Below are 19,870 nucleotides of genomic sequence, written 5' to 3'. Positions count from 1 at the left end.
TCTCTACCCGTATGTATTAGTTGGTCGATTTTAGTGCCACTAGTGTGTTGAATTGGTGAAATAATATATAATGGAAGGATTTGAGGGAGGGGGTTTAATTTTCCAGTATCGTATAGTTGTGGTGGGGCATGAACGGATTCGGAAATGGTGAAATTTTTTGTTAAATTACATATAGATTTCCACATGGAAAAGAAAGTATTTACTTTGGTTATGGTATACTTCTGAAATTTTACTTTGTTTGCTTATGATTTGTGATGGTGAAATTTTGATAATTATTAAATTAAATTGTATGTTTATGACTGTGTCGGAGAAATTTGGTATTTTTTAATATGTTTTTAAAGTAACTTTTGTTTGTTTTGTGAGCTGTGATGTGGTCCCTTTGCTTTTAAATTATAGGGTTAAAAACAAAAAAGCCCCCTGTGCTAAACCTAATACACAACTAAGCCCCCTATGGTTTCAAAATATGCAACGCGACACCTCGTGCTTTGAACTAAGTTGTAACACTGACGGAAATCGGTAAAATTAACGGGAACTGATGAAAGGACCAAAATGCCCTTGTATAATACCTAAAAGGCAATTGAGCGGACTCATTTCTTCCCTTCAAACCCTACGAAGAGAGAGAGAGAGAGAGAGAGAGAGAGAGAGGAAGTAAATCGAAGGAGACGAAGGAGACGGAATCAAGTAAGAAAATCGAAGGAGACGAAAATTTATTCCAGAAAATCGAAGGCAAATGGGTATGTATGCTATACTTCGTTCATGTTATAATTAATTAAAATCAGTTCATGCATGTTATAATTAGTTTACAATTTAGGGTTACCCATCTCAGATTTTGAGGGCTGATGATGTTATTTACACCCGTATTTGGGTGTTTACCTTAGAAAATTCCTGATTTTGTGAGTTTTGAAATTGGTACTTTGGATTTAAAATGAAGATTTTTGCTGTTTTGGGACTACGACTTTAGTTTTGAAGCCGAGATTTTTTTAAAAAATTTTGGGTGTTGGAACTAGGAGTCATGAAAATAATTTCTGAAATGTCCATTTCTGATGGGAGATTTTTGCTGATTTGGGACTGCAAGTTTGGATTTAAAGTTGAGATTTTTGTTGATATTTGGGTGTTGACTAGGTGACGCAAATAATTTCTGAAATTTCCATTTGTGATGGGAAATTTTTGCTGATTAGGGGTGTTGAGTAGGATCTGTTTCTGTTTGTGTGTGTTTGTGTGTTTGAGTACAACTCAGTCACTTGCTATTACAACAAGATATTTAACAAAGAATTGTAAGTAAAATTTCTATAATTGTTACTGTCTTCTCTGGTTTAGTGGTCCAGAATGCTATTAAAATTGGTTTTCTGTTTGTGCTTTTATGTTTATTTGGTTTTCTGTATATCAATGATGGAGACATAGTAGTTGGGAGACTAAAGCATATTTATTATTGATAGGGTGTTAATTGTTAGTAATTTTATTATTAATTTTTCCCTGTTTCCATGCCAAATATTATTTTAATTGTCAACATATACTTATATTTGGCATCTGGACTCAATTTCAGGAAGTGGAGCAGAAAAGAGAGATTTTCTTACAACAAATACTCCACACGTGGGAAGTTTCTAAAGAACATACAAGCTAGGTTCCACGGGTGTATTTGTGCTGGAATTGATGATTGTGCTGGAATTAATTGGAATGATGTTTTCTCTCATTATCTAACGGGGACCACGTAGAAAGTCTGTCCTTATGGTGGGAGATGTACTCATTAGCCAAGATGTTGGCTTTGATGATTGTAGCTTTTCCAATTGCTCCCTACGTAGAGTAGTGGGCTCAAGGAGAAAAGACTATGAAGAAGTTATGAAGACTAAAGGCTTGCCTGATATATATCGGACGATGGCAGAAGACAGGAGGCTAGTTAGTTGTAGTTTTCTTTCCAAAGAAGCTCCGTAAGTAGAATAGGTAATTGATTGGTTTGTTGGATTTTGGGTGTGAAGTTTTCTCCAGAAGTTTGTTTTATGTTTCTTCGGTCTCTTTCATTCAACTAGTTTCCTCCATGAAACTAGTTTTATTGCATTAGATTACGGAGAATCAGATTTTCATTTTCAGTTACTAGCAAGAGTTATTTATGTCTTCGAATTTAATTAAATTGCGTGGGAATTTTCTTATGAGGCGTGGCTAATTTTCTTCTCTAGTCAAGGATCAACGCGAAGACGCAGTCCCAAATATCTGTGAGATCTAATTAATTTTACGTGTTCCTTAATTTATTAATATTTGCATGTTTTCTATTTTAATTTCCATGGGATTATTTTGTTAATTGGATATCAGGGGCCCGATGTGCAATTTGACTTATTAATCTCTTGTCAAATTAATCAATTAAATCCGTAATTGTTTAATTGGTTAATATTAGTGACAACTAGTATTTTCACATATTAGGAGGACATGCAATCTGATTTAAATAACCCTCGTAGCGTGTTATTAATTTGGGTTAGGCTTTTCTAGTTTTTAATGCAATTAGGAAATTAATTCCTACGGTCGTACCTTGGAGTATTTCCTGGTTAGGGGTAATCAACGGTCGTACCTTGGTTATCAATAAATTATGGAAAAGCTAGTCGTTAGAGTTTATCGGCGACTATAACTAACCTGTTAATAAAATTAAGTGAACCTTCTTTGCATCAATGATCGGATGAATGGACTGTGTCTGCGTAGTTGTATCCTTGGCTAGAATTTATTTATCATTTATTTAATTGCTATTTACAATTGTATTAATTAATTATTTATTTTGGTTAATTATTTTTAGTTAAATTGTTTAATTATTTATTTTTAATTTCATCTTGATAAAAATCCCCCGTGTCCCGAACTTGAAAAGAATCGAATTTTTTCCAGTCCCTGTGGATTCGACCCTACTCACTACTATACACAGAAAATTTATTTTTTCTCGAGTAGGTATTTATTATTGCACAGGCTCGACACCTGTCAATTTTTGGCGCCGTTGCCGGGGACTGGCGTTAATCATTTGTTTCTTTTTAAGTTCATTTTTTTTTCTGGTATTTTTCTAGTTTATGCCTCGCTCTTCTCGTACAGGCGAATTAATTTTCGACGCTGAAGTAGAGAAGACCGCGCGTAGAACGAGAAAAGAAACCAGGCGGCTCAGGGAGGAGCAATACGATATTGCTCCTCAGGAACTTGATCCAGAGGTTGAGCCGACAAATTTGTCTGGTGACAATTCAAGTGATTCAGACCAAGAGGAAGTCACTATGGCAAATGCACGAACACTAAGGGAGTTGGCTGCTCCTGATTTAAATCAGCAGCCCTTGTGCATTACTTTTCCACATTTAAATGATGACACTCCCTTTGAACTAAAATCTGGTCTAATTCATCTCTTGCCATCTTTCCATGGTCTACCAGGTGAGGAGCCCTACAAGCACTTGCAAGAGTTCGACGTCGTTTGCAACAGTATGAAGCCTCCGGGAATTACAGAAGAGCAAATAAAGATGAGGGCTTTCCCCTTCTCTTTGAAGGACTCTGCAAAAGACTGGCTCTACTACCTACCGCCTGGTAGTATCACCACGTGGGATCAATTGAAGAAAAAATTTCTGGACAAGTACTTTCCGGCGTCTCGAGCTGCGAGCCTGAGGAAAGAGATATGTGGTATCAAACAACACCCTAGCGAGTCTCTCTATGAGTACTGGGAGAGATTTAAGAAACTGTGCACCAAATGCCCTCAGCATCAGATAAGTGAGCAACTGCTCATTCAATATTTCTATGAGAGGTTGCTTTTCAGGGACAGAAGCATAATCGATGCTGCAATTGGAGGGGCGTTGGTGAACAAAACCCCTCGAGGAGCATGGGAGTTGATTGAAGGGATGGCTGAGAACTCACAGCAGTTTGGTTCAAGAGAGGACATCCCGACGCGTAGGGTGAATGAGGTGGAAACGTCCTCTATCCAACAGCAGATCTCCGAATTAACATCTTTCGTAAGACAATTAGCTGTGGGGAGTGCTTCACATGTCAAAGTGTGTGGGGTGTGCACTGCCGTGGGTCATCCTACGGAAATGTGTCCATTGGTTCAAGAAGAAACTGCAGAACAGGTGAACATGGCTGGCCACGCGCCCGCGCCAAGAAAGCAGTACGACCCGTACTCAAGCACCTACAATCCTGGTTGGAGAGATCACCCCAACCTTAGCTATGGAGGAAATAGGCAGTCTAACTTTGTGCCAAATAGACAGCAAGGACATCAACAGCAGTACCATCCTCGCCCACCACCACCACTCCCTTCAAACTCAAGTCCGTCCATGGAAGAGATGATGAAGCAATTACTTGCTAATCAATAAAAGACGGATTCAGACCTGCAAAGCATGAGGAATCAACTGGGACAGGTGCAATCATTGCAAAATCAAATGAATCAAATGGCCATAACAATCAACCGTTTGGAGTCCCAAGTTCAAGGGAAGTTGCCATCTCAACCTGAGGCGAATCCAAAGAATGTAAGCGCAATGACCTTAAGGAGTGGGAAGGAAGTTCAAGGACCCGAACCCGTGATTTCTAAAGACAAGGATGAGGAACGGATCGAGAAAGAATTAGAAGAGGAGGGCAGAGGCAACAAAAATGCAAAGGTACCCTCGAACCCAATTCCTATAACTAAAACTAATCCACCTCCCTTTCCTAGCAGGTTAGAGAAACCAAAGAAGCAAGACAAGGAAAAAGAGGTCCTAGAGATCTTTCGCAAGGTGGAGATCAACATACCCCTACTGGATGCGATTAAACAAGTACCCAGGTACGCAAAATTTTTGAGAGACCTGTGTGCCAACCGCAAGCGGTTGAAAGGGGATGAACGAGTTATGGTTGGGGAGAATGTTTCACCAATTCTACAAAGGAAACTTCCACCAAAATGCGGAGATCCAGGTATGTTTACTATTCCTTGTAGGATAGGTAATACTTCGATTGGAAATACCATGTTAGACCTGGGAGTCTCAATTAATGTCATGCCAAAGTCCATTTATGCTTCCTTAAACTTAGGCCCTTTGAAAGAAACTGGAATAATAATTCAACTAACTGACAGGACCAATGCATACCCTGACGGGTTGATTGAAGATGTTTTGGTAAAAATTAATGAATTGGTTTTTCCAGCTGATTTTTATGTGCTCGACATGGAGGATGAACACTCCCGTGATTCGTCACCTTTGTTGTTAGGTAGACCCTTTTTGAGTACAGCCAGAACCAAAATTGATGTTAATAAGGGTACTTTGTCTATGGAATTTGATGGTGAGATTGTTCACTTTAACATCTTTGAGACCATGAAATATCCATCCGATTCAAATGTTGGCTCTGTTTTCTCGATAAATGTTATTGACCCTGCTATACAGGAGGTTTTTGAAATTGAAGGCAGGGATGAGCTAGAGGTCGTTCTGACCAGGCACTTCGAGTTCGAAACGACCTCTGGAGTAGAGTTGAGTGAAGAGCTTAAATGCGTGATTGGATCGTTGCAAACGTTACCAACCACGAAGACAAGGTATGACCTCGCACCCATTTTTATACCTGAACCTCACAAAAAGTTACTTCCATCTGTGGTGCAGGCACCTGTCTTGGAACTGAAACCGCTGCCGAAACACCTGAAGTATGTATACTTAGGTGAAGGGGAGACACTTCCAGTGATCATCTCCGCGGATTTATCAAAGGTTCAAGAAGAGAAACTATTTCGAGTTCTTAGGGAACACAAGCAGGCGATAGGATGGACCATCGCCGACATCAAGGGAATTAGCCCTGCGGTGTGTATGCACCGAATTCGACTCGAGGAGAATGCTAAACCCGTACGGCAAGCTCAACGGAGATTAAATCCTCTCATGATAGAGGTCGTAAAGAAAGAGATTTTAAAACTGCTGGACGTTGGAATTATATTTGCAATATCAGATAGCCCGTGGGTAAGTCCAGTACAGGTGGTCCCGAAGAAGGCAGGGGTGACAGTGGAATCAAACCAAGAGGGTGAGCTCGTACCAATTCGAAAGCCCACCGGATGGCGACAGTGTATCGATTACCGAAAGCTAAATGCCGTCACGAAAAAGGACCATTTTCCCCTCCCTTTCATTGACCAGATGGTGGAGCGATTAGCATGTCGAGCTTACTATTGTTTCTTGGATGGATTTTCAGGTTATTTTCAAATTGCTATCGCACCCAAGGACCAAGAGAAGACTACTTTCACCTGCCCATTTGGAACATTTGCATACCGAAGGATGCCATTTGGATTATGTAATGCACCTGCTACCTTCCAAAGATGCATGGTAAGTATTTTTTCAGAATATGTTGAGAAAATTATTGAGATTTTCATGAACGATTTCAGTGTATATGGTGAAAGTTTTAAAAACTGTCTAGATAACCTGAAATTGATCTTAGTAAGGTGTATAGAAACTAATCTCGTGCTTAATTGGAAAAAATGTCATTTTATGGTTGAACACGGGATAGTTTTGGGTCATGTTGTATCATCTACAGGTATTGAGGTTGATAAGGCAAAAATAGATGTTATATCTACTTTACCTTACCCCGCGAGTGTGCGGGAAGTTCGTTCCTTTTTGGGTCACGCAGGTTTCTATAGAAGGTTCATCAAGGACTTCTCGAAAATTGGAGCACCCTTGTTCCAACTTTTGCAAAAAGATGTATCCTTCGAATTTGATGAAACATGTAAGGGGGCATTCAATAAGTTAAAGGAGTTATTGACCACCTCACCTATTATCCAATCCCCTGACTGGAACCTCCCATTCGAGATCATGTGCGACGCCAATGACTATGCAGTTGGTGCGGTATTGGGTCAAAGAGTAGGAAAAGTAGCTCATGCTATTTACTACGCATCTCGAGCCTTGAACGGAGCTCAATTGAACTATTCAACCACCGAAAAGGAGCTTTTAGCGGTTGTTTTTGCCTTAGAAAAATTTCGGTCTTATTTACTTGGTGCTAAAGTTATTATTTTTTCTGATCATGCAGCTTTACGGTATTTATTGACCAAGAAAGAGGCAAAACCGCGATTGATACGGTGGATATTGTTGTTACAAGAGTTCAACCTGGAGATCCGAGATAAGAAAGGGACGGAGAATCTGGTAGCAGATCACTTGAGTCGAGTACAAGTCATCGAAGATGACATCCCATTGAGAGAAGCATTCCCCGAGGAGCATTTATTTTCTATTAACTCATCTTTGCCTTGGTATGCAGATATTGTTAATTTTCTAGTCACTGACAAATTTCCTACAGGATGGCCTAAGGCAAAGAGAGACAAGTTGAGGAGCGATGCAAAGTTCTACATTTGGGATGATCCTTACCTCTGGAAGCGGGGTGCTGATCAAATCATCCGTAGATGTGTAAGTGAAGTTGAATTTCAATCTATTCTAGCCTATTGTCACTCTTTTGCATGTGGAGGTCACTTTGGACCGAAGAGAACGGCTCGTAAGGTGCTAGAGAGTGGATTCTATTGGCCAACTCTATTCAAGGATGCATACTCATTTTGTAAGTCATGTGATAAGTGTCAAAGAGTGGGTAATATCTCTCGTAGGGATCAAATGACTCAAACCCCAATGATTTTTGTTGAAATTTTTGACGTTTGGGGCATTAATTTTATGGGTCCTTTTCCTTCGTCCTTTGGTTTTTTGTATATATTGCTTGCTGTAGATTATGTTTCGAAGTGGGTAGAAGCAAAAGCTACCCGCACTAATGATTCCAAAGTGGTTGCAGAATTCGTTAAGTCTAATATTTTTGTTCGCTTTGGGATGCCTCGAGCAATTGTAAGTGATCGGGGTACTCATTTCTGCAACAAAACGATCGCTGCAATTTTTAGGAGATATGGTGTCTTGCACAAAGTCTCTACATCCTACCATCCTCAAACAAATGGTCAGGCGGAAGCATCGAACCGAGAGATCAAATCAATTCTAGAAAAGATGGTCCGACCCGATAGGAAGGATTGGAGTGTGAGACTAGATGATGCACTATGGGCATATAGGACGGCATATAAAACACCCATTGGCATGTCCCCTTACCGATTGGTATTTGGAAAGCCATGTCATCTCCCGGTCGAGTTTGAGCATAGAGCATTTTGGGCGGTCAAACAATGCAACATGGATATCGAGGAAGGCGGAATTCAAAGAAAGTTACAATTACTAGAGTTGGAAGAAATCCGAAATGAAGCATACGAGAATGCAGTGATCTATAAGGAGAAGAATCGGATCTTTCATGACCAACAGATCTCTAGGAAGACATTCGTCTGCGGGCAAAAAGTTTTACTATACCACTCCAAATTGAAACTATTTCCAGGTAAATTACGTTCTCGTTGGATTGGCCCTTTTGTTGTAACTAATGTCTTTCATTATGGTGCAGTAGAGATCCAAAGTTTGAAGACGGAGAAGAAATTTGTGGTGAATGGTCACCGTCTCAAGCCGTATTATGAAGGATTTCCAATTGAACGGGTGGAGATGATGCAACTGGAAGACCCGATTTGCTTAGTTTAAGCAAATTCTGGACTCCGTCTAGCCAAAGACGTTAAAGAGAGGCGCTTTTGGGAGGCAACCCAATTTTTTATTTTGTTGGTTTTTGTTGTGCGATTCGTTAAATATGTCGTTTCTCATCTGGGTATTGCTTAAATTTGATATTTTTCTCTACTATGATCAGGACAGGTGATCATGGCGTGCCCATGCGAAGAAGGCACGCATTAAAGTTCCAACTTCAAGGTTTTGGAAAAGTGACCAAATGAGGCAAAAAAGGCGAAATTTGATCAAAGATCTCAATACCTCAAATTCAGTAATTGTGGTTTTTGATGCATTAAAGAGGTTTAGAATGCATGTTTAGATCATTTTACATGTGCGTGAATGGTTTATTTTGACATAGAAATGATCTGTGATGCATTTTGGGAAATTGGGGTATCATTTGTAATTATTCCAAAGTTGAATTTCTGCTAAATTTTACAGCAGAAAACGCGTTTTTTAATGAAACACGCCACTGAATCGCGTTTTCATAGAATCGCGTTTTCAAATCTGCGCCTATAATTAAGAAAACGTGCCTTAAAAACGCGACAGGAAGTCGCGTTTTCTACCAAGTCGCGTTTTCCAGCCTGTTCAGAAATTAAAAACGCGCCTTCAAATACGCGACTTTGAGTCGCGTTTTCTCACGTAGTCGCGTTTTCGATGCTGCAAGTTTTGTGAAAAAACGCGAATTCACAAAACGCACCTTGAGGCGCGTTTTCTTGAGCCGCGTTTTCTGAGCACAATGATCCGACCTCGGATCCTTTTAAAAACGAAGGCTTGGATCACTTTTCAACTCTACTTTTCTTCATGTTGGCTTGTTTTTAGTTAGTTTTAGTTCTTCGATTAATGTTTGTGTGTTTTGTAGGTGACAATGGCAAGAGTTCATGCAAATGATCTCAATTGCAAGGGTGTTTATATTAAAAAAAAAAAGGAGTTTTCATGTTCAATTGCTGCATTTCATGCATTTAAAGTGTTTCATGTTTAAGTTATATTCATGCATGATCATATTAAATTTGAATTTTATTCAAAAAACATGAAGTAGGTTGAATGTGGAAGGTTGGCCAAGCAAATTTGGAGGAAAAACTGCAGAAAACTGCTTTTTCTGCAGCTAATCCGGCCATAAATCCGGCCATAAATCCGGATTTTGTCCAGAATGCTCAAAAAAAAAAAATTGTATTCTTTCTTTCCTTCTTCTTTCCTTCTTTTCTTCTTTCTTTCTTCTTTTCTTCCCCGCTGCTTGCCCTTTTTCCCCCTTTTCTTTTCTTCTTCATTCGCCGCCAGAAGCTCCGCTGACCCACGACAGCCGCGGCAACTGGCTCGCGCGCCGCTCCTCCCTGCCACTCGTCGACGCTGCCCACGCCGGACGCCGCTGCCGCAACCGCCGCCCACCACAGCTCTTCTTGCCGCTGCCTCGGCTCTCCTCGCCAAGGGTGACCACCAGCTCATCTCACCTCCTTCACCCTTGTCATAGCCACCGCCTCCAAGATCCGCCTGAAGCCCCGAAAGCCGCGCACCACCAGATCCAGCTGCCGCAAACTCTTCCCTCTCACAGCCACCACCTTCATCGCACCACTGGCTTCGTATGCACGCGCCTGTCTCAATCTCTTTCTATTATTTTTTTTTATTTTCTTATTTTATTATTGCAGTATGTTTTTATTATTTTTAGTACAGTACGTTTTTGAAAATTTTGCGTGTTTGGACTACCTGACATTTCTATTCCTCCTTAGTTGGGTACTTCTGTGTTACTTTGCTTGTTTCTTTTTACTTTGCTTGATTTTGATTTATTTAGTAGATTGACTTGTGGTTAGTCGTGTGATTTACTTATTCCTTATGCGTGCACCGATGATACTAGTTTACGGTGTTTCACTATATATATATATATTTTTTAGGTCGAATTGTGTTTAATCTGCTGTACTTTGTGTCTAACTGTAGGTAATTTGCTACAGTTGTTTGACCAATTGGGAGGTGCCTTTAACACTTAAATTTACTTATTGAAGTAGATTGTCTTCAATTGCCTTATATGAGAGCCTTTTGTCTGTTTGCATTTCAATTACTACATTGATTGGGGTGATGTTGAGGTGCATTATTATTACATTTGGATAAGTTTGGAACCACGAGTGTTTATTGATTGCATTTGTTATAAGTGTTGAGATATCTGTATAACTTGTGAGTGAATGAAGTGTGCATTTTGTTCATTAAATTGATTTGTAGTGCTTTGAATTTCTTGTTTCCATTATTCGTTAGCAACTGTTGTCTATTGTGGTTTGGAGTGCAATTTGGAAAGAATGGTGCAACCACGATCCCGACCCTTTGACCTCCGCTCCGCCTCCTCCAACTACAGGTGCTAATAGCTGGAACCAGCTTCAGGGGAGTTTCGTTGTCCTACTTCTTATTTTTACTGTTTCATTATCACATTGAGGGCAATGTGTGATTTAAGTGTGGGGGGGATTTGGATTTGATTGGAGTTTCTTTAAATTGTTTTTTTTTTTTATTGTTGTCTTGATGAATAAATGTGGCAACTCACTCTTCTATTGCTGGTTGTGATTTATCCTATGAATTTTGGTTAGATGGCAAGTAAAAGCATATTATCTTGGTGAATATTATGAGTTTAATGACTTGGTGCAAATTGTGGTTAAATTGTTTAGGCAATATAAATATTTTATTAGCAATTGTTGTGTGGATTGGGCAATTGTTGATCTTAGTTCTCCATATTAGGAGATGACGTGGGCCATGATCTTTAATTATCTGATATTTTGGTGCTTTAATTGTGGTTAATAAATGGCTTTACTCCGCTAGTGTCATCACCCAGTAACTGGGAGTCTTCACCACAAGTATCGATTCTCGCATCAAAAAGTGGCGATATCTATGAGTAGGTGGTCCTGAAGCTGTGAAGAGTTGAGTAACTGGGCTCTTTCATCTAAAAATGTCAGAGTTCACGTCAAAAGACTTGAATAGCTTGGGACTGAGCATTTATCAATTAAAAAAAAAAAAAATTTTGTGCAAGCTTATGATCATGTTGGCCTGCCGATCCTTGTTCTTCAATGTTGAGATTTTGGTTTTCAGTTGACCCAATTGCTAACTTTTGCTAGTTTAATATTTTGATTTCTTAGACGACTTAGCCATGAATTGGACGAGTCTATGATTTCAGGAGCTAACCGGGAGAAATATGTCTTGACACTTAGCCACTAAAACTTGATTTTGGGATAAGCGTAGCTTGGCAGTAAATGAAATGAGAGTTAGCCATTGTTGAGTTTAGTATTCTTATGCTTGAGGACAAGCATGATTTAAGTGTGGGGGAAATTGATAGGGTGTTAATTGTTAGTAATTTTATTATTAATTTTTCCCTGTTTCCATGCCAAATATTATTTTAATTGTCAACATATACTTATATTTGGCATCTGGACTCAATTTCAGGAAGTGGAGCAGAAAAGAGAGATTTTCTTACAACAAATACTCCACACGTGGGAAGTTTCTAAAGAACATACAAGCTAGGTTCCACGGGTGTATTTGTGCTGGAATTGATGATTGTGCTGGAATTAATTGGAATGATGTTTTCTCTCATTATCTAACGGGGACCACGTAGAAAGTCTGTCCTTATGGTGGGAGATGTACTCATTAGCCAAGATGTTGGCTTTGATGATTGTAGCTTTTCCAATTGCTCCCTACGTAGAGTAGTGGGCTCAAGGAGAAAAGACTATGAAGAAGCTATGAAGACTAAAGGCTTGCCTGATATATATCGGACGATGGCAGAAGACAGGAGGCTAGTTAGTTGTAGTTTTCTTTCCAAAGAAGCTCCGTAAGTAGAATAGGTAATTGATTGGTTTGTTGGATTTTGGGTGTGAAGTTTTCTCCAGAAGTTTGTTTTATGTTTCTTCGGTCTCTTTCATTCAACTAGTTTCCTCCATGAAACTAGTTTTATTGCATTAGATTACGGAGAATCAGATTTTCATTTTCAGTTACTAGCAAGAGTTATTTATGTCTTCGAATTTAATTAAATTGCGTGGGAATTTTCTTATGAGGCGTGGCTAATTTTCTTCTCTAGTCAAGGATCAACGCGAAGACGCAGTCCCAAATATCTGTGAGATCTAATTAATTTTACGTGTTCCTTAATTTATTAATATTTGCATGTTTTCTATTTTAATTTTCATGGGATTATTTTGTTAATTGGATATCAGGGGCCCGATGTGCAATTTGACTTATTAATCTCTTGTCAAATTAATCAATTAAATCCGTAATTGTTTAATTGGTTAATATTAGTGACAACTAGTATTTTCACATATTAGGAGGACATGCAATCTGATTTAAATAACCCTCGTAGCGTGTTATTAATTTGGGTTAGGCTTTTCTAGTTTTTAATGCAATTAGGAAATTAATTCCTACGGTCGTACCTAGGAGTATTTTCTGGTTAGGGGTAATCAACGGTCGTACCTTGGTTATCAATAAATTATGGAAAAGCTGGTCGTTAGAGTTTATCGGCGACTATAACTAACCTGTTAATAAAATTAAGTGAACCTTCTTTGCATCAATGATCGGATGAATGGACTGTGTCTGCGTAGTTGTATCCTTGGTTAGAATTTATTTATCATTTATTTAATTGCTATTTACAATTGTATTAATTAATTATTTATTTTGGTTAATTATTTTTAGTTAAATTGTTTAATTATTTATTTTTAATTTCATCTTGATAAAAATCCCCCGTGTCCCGAACTTGAAAAGAATCGAATTTTTTCCAATTCCTGTGGATTCGACCCTACTCACTACTATACACAGAAAATTTATTTTTTCTCGAGTAGGTATTTATTATTGCACAGGCTCGACACCTGTCAATTATATTTCTTGAAACATTCAACAGAAGAAGACAAGTCAGAGGAGACAGTAGATATACATATGTATTTTGATGGAAAATTTAGAGAATATCCTGCCCTCCACTACACAGGAACCCGTATGGCTATCTTTAAAAATAGACTTGAGGACCACATCTGCATAGTTAGCCTTTGCAGAATGTTAAAAAAAGTGGATGAGGATGCAACTAGAGTGACTTTCTGGTTTTGTGCTCCAGGAGTAGACTTAGATGGTGGTCTACATCCAATTAGGGACCATGATGATGTTAAATTAATGAATAAAGCACATTGGGGTTTGGCAACAAGGATAATATATGCCTGTAGTGGGGATGATCCTTTTGAAAAGCCACTAGAACATGGTGGGGACAATGTGTTGGAGCCAAATTCGACAATGGATGCATCAACAACAATTAAAAATGCAGATGGGGTACATAACACCAAAATAGACAGCAGAGATGGTGGGGTACAAAAAAAAATGATGGGGTTAGTAATTGCAATCCAAATAAGCCATTTAACACTGATGATGATGATGATGATGATGATGAGCCTGAATGGTTGAAGGAGGGGTTGGAAAAAAAAGAGGATGAGGACATTTTCGCAAGTAAAAAAGATATGGACAGAAGTAGTAAACCAGAAGGTGGGTCCATACTACATTCCACTCATTTTAAGCCTTATCACGTGTTCTCTTTCCCTGAGAAGGTGGCTATCAAGAGCCTTGCCAAAAGTGAAACTAGTAAGGAAAAAAAGTCTAATAAAAATAAGAAACAGTCTGCAGGGGCAGATAGCATTGGAGAAATTCCACCTCATATCTCATTTCAGAATTCATCTCAAGCTGCATCTCAAGCTGCTGACCAACACCCATCTCAGATCCCATCACAAGCTGAAACAGGGAACAGTAAAAAGGCTGAGGAAAGTTCAACAGAAGAAGGAGCACCACATACACCCGAAGAGGATTGGCAAGAACCAGTAATTTCTGATGAAGAGTTGCTGGACAAGTGCGGATCTAATGATGAAGGCCATGAAGAATGTCATGACTTTAACCCTGAAGTGGAGTTTCTCAAGCCACATTTTGAGTTGAAGGTTGGGCAAAAGTTTTCCAATTTCAGAGTTTTTAGATATGTGTTGATCGAATGGTTGGTAAGAGAGGGATATGAGGTTGATTGGGTAAAAAATTACTCGAAAAAAATTATTGCGAAGTGTGCAAAGGGCTGTTCTTGGAGGATTCGTGCAACACCAGTCCAAGGTGAAACTACTTTTCAAATTAAATCATTGAAGGGCCAGCATGTTTGTGCTAGAGATTACAACAACAAGCATGCAACAGCCAAGTATTTGAGCGTGAAGTACCAAGACAAGATAAGAGGTGACCCGCAGTGTGCTGCAATAGGATTTCAGAATGATATTAGAAGAGATCTAATGATTAACGTGTCCGTTGCCAAGATACGCAGAGCAAAGAGATGTGCAAAAGATGAGATGCTTGGCACGGATATGGAGCAATATCACCACCTTTGGAGTTATGCAGCTACAATTAGAGAGACAAATCTTGGTAGCACTGTCAAGATTAAGCTTGATACAGCAGAAGAAGGTTCACAAGGGACATTTCAAAGACTGTATTACTGTCTTTATGCTTGCAAACAGGGGTTTCTCGATGGCTGTCGACCAATAATTGGTCTTGATGGGTGTTTTTTGAAATCTGCATTTGGTGGTCAGTTGTTGTCAGCAATTGGTAGAGATGGCAATGACAATATGGTTCTAATAGCTGTAGCAGTGGTAGAGGTAGAGAGGTATGACTCATGGAAGTGGTTTCTGGAACTACTAATGGCTGATCTGGGACTTGGTGTGGAAAACATACCCTGGACATTCATCTCAGATCGACAAAAAGGACTGGTCCATGCAGTGAATGAGTTATTTCCAAATTCTGAACACAGGTTTTGCTTGAGGCATATGTACCAAAATTTCAAACAGAAGTTCAAAGGAAAAGAGTTGAAGGACTTGTTCTGGGCAGCAGCAAGTGCTGGGAATGAAGTGGACTGGAAATTAGCAATGAATTCCCTTGAAAAAGCTTCAAAGGATGCAGCTGAATGGCTGCAAAAAGTGCCAAGTGTTTTATGGAGCAGGTCACATTTTAGACAAAGTAACAAATGTGATATTCTTGTGAACAATCTTTGTGAGTCATTTAATAACTATATCTTAGAAGCTAGAAAGCTACCTGTCATAGGGATGCTTGAGTGGATTCGAAGAAGGCTCATGCAAAGGATTCAAGTGAAGAGGACTGGTATGCAGAAATTTCAAGGAAAAATATGTCCTAACATTGCAGAGAAGATTGATAGGAATCTAAAATTCAGTAGGCTGTGTATTCCCACATGGGATGGCAAGAACAAATATGAAATTGATTGTGGGCCCAGAAAATCTGTTGTGGTGGATCTGAAGGAAAAGACTTGCACATGTGGCTATTTCTAGCTTACAGGTTATCCTTGTGCTCATGCATGTGCTGCAATAGGAGCACGTAGATTGCCTTTGCTTGATTATGTGCATGCCTGCTACAGTAGAGAAAATTATTTGAAAACATATGAGCACACTATCACACCTGTCCCAAGTAATAAGTACTGGGTGAGATGTGAAGAACAACCACCAAAACCTCCTGCAGTTCGAAGAATGCCTGGCAGACCCAAAAAGATGCGGCAAAGGGCAGCCGACGAGCCTAAAAAGGGTCAGGTCTCAACCAGAAAGGGTCTTGTGGTAACTTGCGAGAGATGTTTTCAGCCAAGACACAATTCAAGGACCTGCAAGAATGCCATTCATCCCAACTCTAAATTCTACAAGGTAACACAGCTTACAGATTTCATAGGCTAAGACTAATTGTTGTCCCAAATCATTTTAATTGAACATTAAAATGAACTTGTTTTTTATAGGCTCCTGACACCAATGTAGCTGAATCAAGTTCAGAACTTCATTCATCAGCTCCTTTACCAATAATACCCCCGCAACCAGTCCCAAATCAAGAACAAGCTGCACCTGTTCAAAAAAAAAACTGCAGGCCCGGGAAGCAGTATACGCAGCCAACAATTGCGAGTGTAGCAAAAAATGTGCCTGCTAGACAATCATGTTCTCAGGTTGAATTTCATGTAACGCAAAAGTGATTTAATGAAGCATTTTTCCTTCAAACATTCATATTTTCTACTTCAATTGCAGCCTGTGAGTGGAACAACTTCACTAGCAAAAGGACCCCTTCGTCCTACTGTTGCTGATGTCCTATACAACCTAAGATCCAAGAAAGCAAGAAGATGTTAGAGTTGAATTTTGAAGTGGACTGTATGTTTGTTGATTGCATTTTTGTGTAGTTTTAAGGAATTCGTGGTTGCTGTTAGAGTTGGTGGCAAACAGCTGGAATGTATGTTTCTGATGTATTTTGTCTACTCTGTTTGGAATTGTTATCAATTATTGCAAACTGGAAACTTTGATGTATTTTGATTGGATGCTGTTGGCTTCAGCAATTTGGAGGATTCTTTGCTGATGTTGGACACTTTAATGTACTTATTGACTGTTTTAATGGAGCATTATGATTATGGGCTGCAATGCTATATCTCAATTGCAGAAGAAGCTATTTCTGGGCAGTTTTTATGGGCTGGAATATTTCATGTACTGTTTGTCTGGGCAGTTTTTGTTTGGTGGGATGTATTTTGTCTACTCTATTTGAAATTGTTATCGTTTCTGGAATGTATAGTGGGATATATTTCTGGAATGTTGGGTGGGATATATTTCTGGAATAGTTTATGGACTGGAAATTTTAATGTACTTTGGTGTACTTATTACTCAAAATTGGAATGCAGAAGACGTTATTGTGTGTGCTTATTGCTCAAAACTGTTTTTAATGCACAAATATGCTTACAAGTGTATATAATAGTTAGATGTTTGTTTCATTGTTTTAGGTAGGACATCTTTCGGAAAAACAGAAGAATAAAGTGCACATTTCCATGAACAAAACAAACTACCTGATTTTTTTCATTTCCATTCATAAGCTTCTTCATTGTCTTATTTTACAGACATTTTCATCAACAGAAGCAAAAGTGAAAAAATAGATACCATTAGACAATAGCTAACTAGTACTTTCAAGTTCTTCACTTCATCATTCAAGTTCTTCACTTCAGAATTCGAGTTCAAGCACGACAAATGTTCTTCAACCATTGGCCTCTCAAAAAAGTTTCCTCTGCCGGTTTCATCTCTATAGATGGGATTACACCATGAGAAAAATCTGCATTCATCCCTTTCACAAACAAAGTACAGCATCCCTTTGGATGGCTTTTCGGACTCAACAATCTTCACCTTTGCCTTTCTTCGACAGTCGCACAGCTTATATTGGTACCGTAGATTCCTAGCTCCACTATCCCCTCGAGAGCTTGAGGAAGACATGAGCAAATTTTTTAGCCAGTCATTTCCCTTCATCAGTAGATAAATCCCAATTTAGTTACCAACATTCTTACTTTAAACCCTAATAACAACAATTTGTTAGCCAAAACCCAAAATCAAATGCTTTTACCTTATGGGCTGCAATTTGTTAGCCAAGATTATGTAGAAGTTCCTCGCAGATTGACTTCGTATATAGAGGATGGCTTTACCTTTCAAACCTCCTGTGTGGTAATTTGATTTCTCCCAAAGGCTAGTTCAATTTCTCTCCATCAAGTAGAAATCGATTCTATACACAAGCATCGCTGGGAGGGAGTTTTATTGGGGGCTAAGGGGTACAATAGGAATATTTGCTAAAAATTAAGTATAAAGAATTTGTTTTTAGCTTCCAGTACATCAGTCCCGTTAATTTTACCGATTTCCGTCAGTGTTACAACTTAGTTCAAAGCACGGGGTGTCGTGTTGTATATTTTGAAACCATAGGGGGCTTAGTTGTGTATTAGATTTAGCACAGGGGGCTTTTTTGTTTTTAACCCTAAATTATAGTGTGCCATAACTTTCATGTTCATGAAAAGTTACACGTAGTTGGGACCAAGGTTCTTTATTTCTAAAGAATAAAGGAATTTTTGTTTTTTGTTTTTTGTTGGAAATAAAAAAGCAAGTTAACATGTGGACTATTTTACTTTGACAGTGCATTATGGTGGTGTATATATTAAAGATCCATAAGAGACATATGTAAGGGGTTGCATAGAAACATTTGAAGGAGTTAATCCAATGAGAGTTAGTACATCAATTTTGCATGACTTCTGCACTCTTGTGGGCTGTTCGAATGATTCAAAGATGATGTATAGAATCTCCCGTGAAACTAATGTGCTCAAGCTTTGGCCAATAGATGGCGAGGATCCTATAATAGATGTGGCTTGCATTGGTAAAAAATATGCAGAAGCTGATGTGTATGGTGTCCATGAATTCCACATAAGAGATATTAATAGCAACACTGGTCCAAGCGCAGTAACTGCTCTAGAAAATTCAACAAGAAGAAGATGGTTTACATGTGGATATAACCTTTGATGATGTTGAACTAGTTGACCTCAAAAACATACCAATTTATCTGGAACAAACGATGGAGCATGTAAAGTCCAAAAATGGAAAAACAGAGGCTGCTGAACATGGAGGAAATGATGATAATGAAGCTAATGATGCTGCCCATTCGGATTCATCCCTTGGTGAAAACATCCACGACAACAATTACGATTCTAGTCATGATGATGAAGATATGATATTCTATAGTGGCATTGCTCCTCCTGAGCAAGAGTTAGGTGGTTGAATTGGAAAGATTCAACCTGGTCGTAGAGGGAAAAATAGGGGCAAGAAGTGTAAAAACCATAAAATTCCAACACCTGCAGCTAAGAAGAAAAAACCTAGGGCCAAACCTGCTAGTTTTAAGGACCTGCACTTGGATGAAGGAGATCATATTCCGATCCATAAAGAATTTGAATCACTTGGCTTAGATGAGTTGAACAGTGACCACTCTTCCTCAGATGAAGACAGTAGAAAGAAAAGGAAGCCTAAGAAGCCTAGTCTAGTAAGGTTCAGGCCTGAAGTTGACATGGAAGATCCTAAATTCCATGTTGGACAAGTCTTTGATGATAAAAAGTTGTTCAAATTAGCAATGGACAACTACATAGTCAAGTGGGGCAAAGATATTCAGTAGGAAAAATAAGATGCCACATGGATGAGAGTTAAATGCAATGCAGAAGTTTGTGAATGGATGCTGTTTAAGATTGAATCAAGTGATGACTACCTTGTGATGAAAACTGTGGGACCTGAGCACTTGTGGCTGGATATTTTACCACGAGAGAGCCACTTCAGGTTTTCTAACTAGAAAGTATGCAGAATTTTTAATGTTGAATAAGAAAGTAACTGTTAAGGAATTTAAGGAGAAGGTGCATTTGGAACTTAATGTACACATCACCGTACTACAGGTCTACAAGATATTCATGAAAGCAAAGAATTTAGGGAATGAAGTTTTCTTAATATAGATCTTGCAATTGTAATTATAGTGTACTGATCTTGTGGGGGAAGCATAGAGAATGAACCGGATCATTGTTTTGTAAAAGTCTGCCTATGTTACCTTGGCTTGTATTTGTTGGC

General features: G+C 38.9%; 1 long non-coding RNA gene and 1 other non-coding gene across 2 annotated transcripts; both read right to left on the bottom strand.

Annotated features, from left to right (window-relative positions):
- Positions 1-3,605: 3,605 nt before the first annotated feature.
- On the bottom strand, positions 3,606-3,712 carry LOC113713111 (small nucleolar RNA R71). The gene has a single exon (XR_003453443.1). It is a non-coding gene; the product is annotated as a small nucleolar RNA R71 (small nucleolar RNA).
- A 13,900-nt stretch (positions 3,713-17,612) lies between these two features.
- Positions 17,613-17,879, bottom strand: LOC140014922 (uncharacterized). The gene is made up of 2 exons (XR_011821674.1): positions 17,850-17,879; positions 17,613-17,749 (listed from the first exon to the last, which is right to left on the bottom strand). It is a non-coding gene; the product is annotated as an uncharacterized lncRNA (long non-coding RNA).
- Positions 17,880-19,870: the final 1,991 nt, after the last annotated feature.

Source organism: Coffea arabica, chromosome 10e (genome assembly GCF_036785885.1).
Source record: "Coffea arabica cultivar ET-39 chromosome 10e, Coffea Arabica ET-39 HiFi, whole genome shotgun sequence".
In the NCBI taxonomy this organism is placed as follows: Eukaryota; Viridiplantae; Streptophyta; class Magnoliopsida; order Gentianales; family Rubiaceae; genus Coffea; species Coffea arabica.
Note: the sequence above shows the minus strand (reverse complement) of the source record. Positions and strands in the feature narration are given on the sequence as shown.